Below are 9,029 nucleotides of genomic sequence, written 5' to 3' on the forward strand. Positions count from 1 at the left end.
TAAAGATCACAAGGTGAGGTTTACATCAAAGATGACCAGATCCAATCTGTTTCAGCCACACTCTTTCTCTCTCAAGTGGTTACATATGATCCAACATGTATATATATATATATATATATATATATATATATATATATATATATGCATACATACATATTTACACACATATATGCACACATACTCTCTCGTTGTCCCCTCATGCCTCTGGCTGTTCTGTAATTACATCTTACGTCCACCCAGATTCTACGTCCATATACCTTTCAGCTTTTCTCTCAACAAATTTTACAGATCTATATCTATGGGTGTATATGCATTCACATGCATATACACATGCTTATAAATCTTTGAGTGTAAGCATGTATGTAGAACGAGAGATAGAAAGATAAAGGGATGCATATATAGATGCATAGAGATGTGTATATATATGCAATATGCTCATACACACACACACACACACACAAATATACGCATACATACACAGACATATGAGTAGATATATGCTTACTTCAAAGCATAAATTTATGCCTATACACCAAAGCATATACACACTTGTGTCATCATATACTCACATTCTGCAACAAATATACACAAACATTAAACAAACGAAATATCAAAAAGATCATAAAAGCCATGCAGTGTATATACTGTAAGGTCTGAAAATCTCTCTCTCTCTCTGTTTCTGTCTCTCCCTATATATATATATATATATATATGTATGTATATATATATATATATTCATTTGTATCTTTCTGTCAATCATTCTGTCTGTCTATCTATTTATATCTATCTCATTTTCTATGTATATATATATACAGCAATCCCTCACCATATTGTGGTTCACCTATAGTGGTTTATTATTCAAGCTTACGTCAGTTCCTCAATGGTGTTGTTTTGCATTTATAATAAAATAAATATATACAAATTATTAAGATAACAAAAACAAAATTTCAGTACAGTACTGTTTCTACTTCATGGATTTTCTCCTATTGTGGGGTGTTTTGGAATCTAACACCCATGATAGTCGAGGGATTACTGTATAAATATGTGTGTGTATGTGTTTATGTATATATATATATATATATATATATATACATAACTATATATATATATATATATATATATATATATATATAGGTGTGGGTGTGAGGATGCATGGCCTTGTGGTTTGGTTCATGAGCACAAGTTCAATGCCTGCAATGGGCAGCATGTTATATCTTTGAACAAGATACTTTACTTTATGTCACTCTAATCTACTAGAAGTGGTGCAGCTCCCTCTTTTTCCCTTCCTTCAACTGGCTGTACTGGACTATATCTAAACTGAGCCATCTCTTATGAATGATCTGGTATGGTCTACTAGCTTGCATCCCACTTTCACAAACTATTTTAGGACACTGCACTTCTACAAGTGGACAAAGACATCTGCTGAGCTCTTGATCCAATGGGACATCAAATATGTGAAAGGTGGAGGGAGACAGTGAGCTTCTTTGGTGGCTACTCATTTCCATTTCCAATTGAGCTGATGGGAGCAACATGAAATGAAGTGTCTTGCTCTAAGGAACAATGCACTGTCCAGTCTAGGGAGTGAACCTATGATGTTAAGATCAACACCCTAGCAACACCATAATGTGCCTTCACACTATATACAAAAATATATATATATATATTTCACAGCTAAGTGGGCTAAGATCCTAAGAAGTTCACTTGATCTATGGGCCTTCGCAAATTCCAAAGTAAAATGTTTAGTTGGTGCCCTCACGAAGAATAATTCATATTGAAGATATGGACTTCTCCACTTGCTGACTAGTGAACAGAAATTGAGCATAAACTGACACTTTTGGGACAAAACTGGAACTGCAGGAAGGTAAATAACTCCATCTTGCTCAAAAGGGGCTTTCACATCAAAGAATTTTGTTTCAGGGATTTTTCACAATCTTGCTGACCAAGACTGTATTCTTGCCTCCATTAGTAAAAAGGTTATGTGCCTCTGGTCAGCAGGTCTAATGAGTCACCTGTTTTGCTAAGAGCTGCGATAATAGATGTGAAACCAAAGATAGCTTTCTGACTGGTCATCACCAATGACTATATATGTGTGTGTGTGTGTCTGTGTGTGCATTTATATATATATAAATGATGTATTCCTAGATGTACTATGACAAAAAGAAGAGTGGGTGTCCAAAAGTCTGTTTAACAACAATAACTACAACAACAACAATAGCATTAGTCCATAGGATTGACTTCGCTGTTATCACCAACACCGACACCATCAATATCACCACCAACATGACCACCACCACCACCACCATCACTCCCACTGTCACCACCACCACCACCACCACCACCAATAGCACTACCAAAGACAACAACAGCAACAACAACAGTGATGACAGCAACCTGAAGGACACCAGTGACAACAACAACATCTCTATGACAGAACGTGACTGAGATACTGTGAAGTGAATACTTGTGAGAAGTACCAACACACACACACACATACACACACACACACCACACATACACAAACTGTGCTTATACATTGTATACACATCTGTATACACACTATATACAGACACTGTATATAGAGTGTATAAATATATATACATATATATACACCAGACACTCTACACATTGTGCAGTACATATACATATGTATGCACCACACAGTTAAATTATGCACACAACATTCATACATAAACATATACACTAGTTTTACATTATCAACACTATACAAACCACAAATACATTATACACACATAGTCTATAACACACAGATACTATATACACAGCACGCACATACTGTAAATACACAGATACTATATATACAGCATATATACACAACACACACCTTATTCCATTGAAATTCTCTCAACGTTTGGAAAGTAGCGCCATGACACAACAGAGAAAACAGCCAACGGCAGCATCAACAAGGTCAACAGAGAATTGGTAAAATTGAATGCAAAAATTTCGGGGAGCAAGAAGAGAAAGAAGAAGAAAAAATGCCTGAAGCACAGAGTTCTTTTATTGTATTTCGTTTTTCAGTGAAAATTGCTAGATTTTAAAGCCATTAACTCTTGCTACGAACTTGGCAGACGATAAAGAATGGAGAGGTTGATGAAAATGGTGTTGTTTGATTGACACAGAATGTTATGTTATCGTGGTTGTCCAGTCACTGGGTGGTAAATGCAAAGCTGGAACAATGACGGCAAATAATGGTTGATGCTAGACGCTGGAACAGGAAATTATTAAATGTAAATCTTTAACGAAGTTCTGAGACTAACTTCTGATTTAATCCAATTCTTTCTCCCCCCCTTCCCCCTCTTTCACATTTTACTAATTTTCTTTCTTTCTGAGTGTGTGTGTGTGTGTGTGTGTGTGTATATATATATATATATATATATAGATGTATAATTCTTTGCTTCCTGCAGTCTGCTCTAAAACGATGTCTTTGGTCAACAGATAACAGCCGTTATTGACACCTCCACTCTCTCACTCCTCTTTTCTCTCTCCCTCTCTGTTGAGCGTGGGTGGGTGTGTTTGAGTGTTTGTTACTGTTTAACTTTTAGACATTCCATTACAGTTTGCAGCTCAACCGACTCAGCTATTGTACCAACAACAGCTGTTTGTGTATAGTCTATATATACACTGTAACAAACAGTGTTATAACAATAGGGACCCCATCTGTTCTTGGTACCACAACAAATCCCCTCAGTCAGGCAGTAAACTGGCAGAATTCAGTCCTCTGAAGTCAATGAAATATATTATCAGTAATAAAAAATGAACCCCTCTCACTTTGAGTTCCTCTTTTAAACAGTTGCCTCTTTTGGTTCACAACAAAGTCTCTTTGGCCATTTCCTTCTGTAGAATACTTAACCATTTCTTTTTATAGATTTTTAAGGTACACCCATTGCATCTGTGGCTGTTGCTCCCACTACTACTATTACTACAACCACCACCACTATTACTACTTTTGCTATTGTTGTATGTAGGGGTTTAACTGAGTTCAGTGTTATTGTCAATACTGATGAAGCAGGCATATGATCAAAGCCATTCCAGCCATGACCATCCTTTTTAATGACACGTATCTATGATTAAATTATCTGATGTGTTCTTTCCATCTTTAAGACATTGGCGTGTGTCTTGAGTGAGATTTGGCTGGTGTTTCTAGCAAGCACAGAAACCATACAGTAACTCTCTCTCTCTCATCACCTTAACTATTTTATATTATTGTTGTTGTTGTTGTTACTGTTATCATTAGTGTTATTGTTGTTGTTGTTGCTCTAGCTCCTCTCCTCCCTCCTATGCGTGTGTCTGTTATTTCTTCAGTAAACCCAGAATGTTCCACAGGATTCTAACCTTAGGCAGCAGTAGCAGCAGCAGTAAGCTGTTTATTGTGTTTTGCTGTTGAGCTCTGAATGTTTCCCTTTTGCATTTCCAACTTGATTTAACGAACACACACCTACAATTATTTAATTAAAAACAAACATTGTCTTTTCATAAAATAAACTTGCAGTTTGTCTCTTATTTGAACTTTATTTGTATCTTTATTATTATTATTTTAATTTTTTTCCCCTTCATATTTGTCTCCGAGATTTAAGTTGTTTTTGTTGTTGTTTTTATTTTTATGGATGAAGGAAGAAGAGGAAGAAGAGTCAGAAAATAAACAAGGCAGGCTTTGCATTGCATCCTATGTTTTCTTTACTCTGTGCATGTGTGTGTATGTGTGTTTGATTTTCTGTTGGTGCATGATGAGGTTAGCAAATGTCTTACAGGCATTATATTTACAATTCAAGTTGATTCAAGTTGAACAGTGTAAATGGTCACATGACTTGAAACTCAGAAAGCACAAAGTGTTTGGGTCCCTGTTATAGCAAAGTTAATCCCTTAGGGTATTCCCTCAATGTTTATCTAATCTTATTTAAAGAATATGTTTGTGTGAGTATGTTGTTTTCTTTTGTTCTAAGGGGCCTCCTGTCAAAAAGAACAACTGGAATGGAGACGTTGGTTGGTGTGTGGCTGTAATTGAGTTAAACAATGTCAGTTCTATGATATGAAGACTCCATGTAATCAATGAAGTCTTGGAGACATCAGAAGAGGAATTAGAAACTTGGCGTTGCAGAAGATAACCAGTCTCCAGTTTCTAAAGATTCTGGTTGTTATTCTGTTAGAATTGGTTGTGCTACACGTTTGGAAAGGAAGGTTATCACTTTAACTGTGCTACATGTTTTGATGGAGGAGGTCATCAGTTTAATTGTGCTACATGTTTGGAAGGGTGGGAAGCTTTCATTCTCATGTACAACATCTGTCCAAGTTATAAGTGAAAACACTTATTTTCTTACATTATCAATCTAAACATGTTACATGTCTCCTATTTAGATTGCTAGAGTGTACATGTTGCATGTTTCAAGAACATTAAATTCTCTCATGTAGCATAGATGTGGTCTCTATGATTACTAATAGTACATGTTTCAGAATCAATAATTCTGACATATTTTATGTATTTCTGACTGCTCATACAGGCAGATGTGACAAAAGCCCTAATTATACATGTTACATGTGTTGGGTATCTATGACTATCCATGCCACTGCATATACTTCCAGGCCAGATTCCAAAAGTGGAATGTATGTTGGGATGGGTGTATTGCTGTGCAAGATGACTATTTCGAAGGAGATGATGTTAAAACTTACGTAAACAAATTATTTTTGTTATCAAACATAACAAGTCAGGGATCATTTTGAAACCACTTCATACGATGTAGGTGTCTCTCTCTGACAATGCTACACCTTTGACAAACCATTACTCAAGGTACTCTACATGTTTCCACGATGTCAGAAAACAAATAACACTTGTTTCCCAATTATTAACAAAAGCAGGAGACCCAGGAATTGGGCGAGGGGAATGGATGATATCATCAATCCCAGTATTTGACTGATGTTTTATTTTTTGGCCCCACAACAATGAAAAACAAGAGTTGATTATGGCAGGACTTGAACTCAGGATGTGAAGAGCTAAAATACTGGCAGAAACTTTATCCAAAGCCCCAATGTGATGCAGCAAGAGCTCTCCATTAGGAACATCTGGGTCTCCCTGACTACAGAAAAAGACATAATTTTAGGAGGGATTTGTTTTTGAACACAGCAGGATATTATAAGGGAAATTCAGGCAAATGAATCTCACATGTTCAAAGTTTATTCCTCATTTCGATCAATGGCCACCTCACTTAAATATATGGATTCTCCATGTATGTATGTCACATGACCTATTTATATTTTCTGCCTGTGTGTGCCACATGTTCTTCTTCATCCAAATCTGACTGTTGACGGGGGTGGGGTGGGGAAGGGAGGAGTTGCTAAAGCACCAGACAAAATGTCTTGTGGTATTTCTTTCAGTTCTTTACGTTGTGAGTTCAAATCCTACTCAGGTCATCTTTGCCTTCCAACTCACTGGAGACGATAAAATGAAGAAGCACTCAAACGCTAGGGTCAGTGGTATCAACTAACCCATCCATGCTGCTTGCTGGACTCAGTAAGCATGCATGTTTTTGTCACTTGTCTGTCCATGTAACCCCGTGTTAAGATTTATTACTCCATGGACATGTGGTTGCTTTCATCAGCTGATTATTTTGTTTCTTAAGTTAAACCCCCCCACCCCACAAACATACACCCATGCACACACACAAGACCACACACATGCACACAAGAAGTGTACACACACTTCACTTCTTTACTCACTCTACATGTACTACATGTCTGCACATGTAGTACATGGTCTGAATTCTGTGACTCTGAAATCAATATCATCATGGCAAAAAAGGAGAATAGCAGTGATGATGATGATGATGATGATCATCATCATCATCATCATCATCATAACGACGATGACGGTGATGGTGACGATGAAACCTTGTCTAAATTGCCATGCCATTATTCCTAAGCCAGGCCACAATCCAGTTTAGCACCAACTCCCCCACCTTTCCCTCCATCCACCACCACTGCCACCGCCGCCATTGCCACCACCATATAAAATAAATTACAAATAATTAATTCTCTCCATTTTATTTTTTATTAAATTCTTTAAAATTGATTTCTGACATTTTCTTCTCCATTTTTTGAGTTTTTTAAAAAATATTTTCTTCTTCCATTTTAACCCACAAACCATACCTTTCGCCACCCCACCCCCGTGTGGTTGTCATCACTACAGTGAAATGAGGGGGGAGAGGGGGGAAAAGGAGAGACATACAGACACACACATACATGCATAGACACACAGACACACAAAATCAAACTCATGCAATGTTATACACAGCCTCCCACACACATACACTTATGTGAACTCTCATGCACACACATATATATGTGAACAGTATCACACATATACACACACACACACACACACAAACACCACCACGTATGAAAATGTAAACAGACACTTCTGTACACATGTACACATGCAACCGCACAGAGACAACCTCATACACATATGCAAACACTCACATACACACGCAAACACAGACAACCACACAAACACATTTAAATGCACAACCACACGTATACACACATAAATACACATTCGCACATAGACACACAAAACCTCACAACCCTACAAAATGCACAGCTACTTAAACACACACACACACACATGTATATACACGACTACACAACCATACACACCTTCTTATATATATATATATATATATATATATATATATATATATATATATATATATATATATATATATATATATATATATATATATATACATATATATATATATATATATATACAACCAAATATACTTGCACAAATATACACATGTATACACAACCATGCACACACACACACCACTACATTTATGTATATACACATGTATACACAACACACACACATATATACATTAGCATATATATACACACATTTACACACAATCACACATATATATACACACTTCTAGTTAGTGAATATCTAGAATATACTTAAAAAGTCAAAGTTGCTATTTGTTACTTCATTATTGGGGGGGGGGAGCAAGGTGTGTATAACAAGAAGGTAACACACACACACACACACACACACACACACACATATATGTGAGTAAGCAGACGTTTATATGTATATACATGCAAACAAGCATACATATATGCATTCATGCACATTTACATATATACACACATGTAGATTCATATTTATACAAACTTATGTACACACGCAATATATGTATGTGTATATATATTGTATAAACTTCTGTATATATATGTGTGTGTGTGTGTGTGTGTGTGTGTGTGTGTGTGTGTGTGTGTGTATATATATATAACCATATAAGTACACATATGTGTGTATATATATATACACATACACCCATGCACATGTACATACATAGACAAATATATACATAGGTACATGCACTTTTACCTTCATGTATGCATGTATGCATACATACATATATGAATATGCATACACACACACACACATACATATACAGACACATAGAGAAACACATTGATGTGAATGTAGAATGATGATAGGAGTAGTCGTAATGGTGGTGGTGGTGGTGGTGGTAGTAGTGCTGGTGGTGTCATTGCTAGTGTTAGGGTGATAGATTTTGTTGCTCCGGCAGGGATATTGGTTGTGGTGTTGGTGTTGGTGGTGACAGCATTATTTAAAGTGATAATGTTCTTTGAATGCTTCTGGTGTGATGTTAATAGTGATGATATTTAAAGAATGGCGGCGCCACTAGTAGTAGTGACAACATCATAGAAGCATTTCTGTCATCATCCTCTCCATATTTCCTTTTTGCTGTTTCATTCAACCCCACTCTACACACACACACACACACACACACACACACACACACACACACACACACACACATAATACCAGAGAACTGAATAAAGCCATGCAAACAATTCTTGCCAACTTTATTTCAAAGTTCTCATTATTTTCTACCCCCATCTTACAAATATCCATTCAAGGTTTTTATTGGTTTTTAAAGGACTCTATAAAATATTCTATATATCTCTTATGCATGCATAATTCAAAT

Source organism: Octopus bimaculoides, chromosome 14, assembly GCF_001194135.2.
Source record: "Octopus bimaculoides isolate UCB-OBI-ISO-001 chromosome 14, ASM119413v2, whole genome shotgun sequence".
Classification (NCBI taxonomy): domain Eukaryota; kingdom Metazoa; phylum Mollusca; class Cephalopoda; order Octopoda; family Octopodidae; genus Octopus; species Octopus bimaculoides.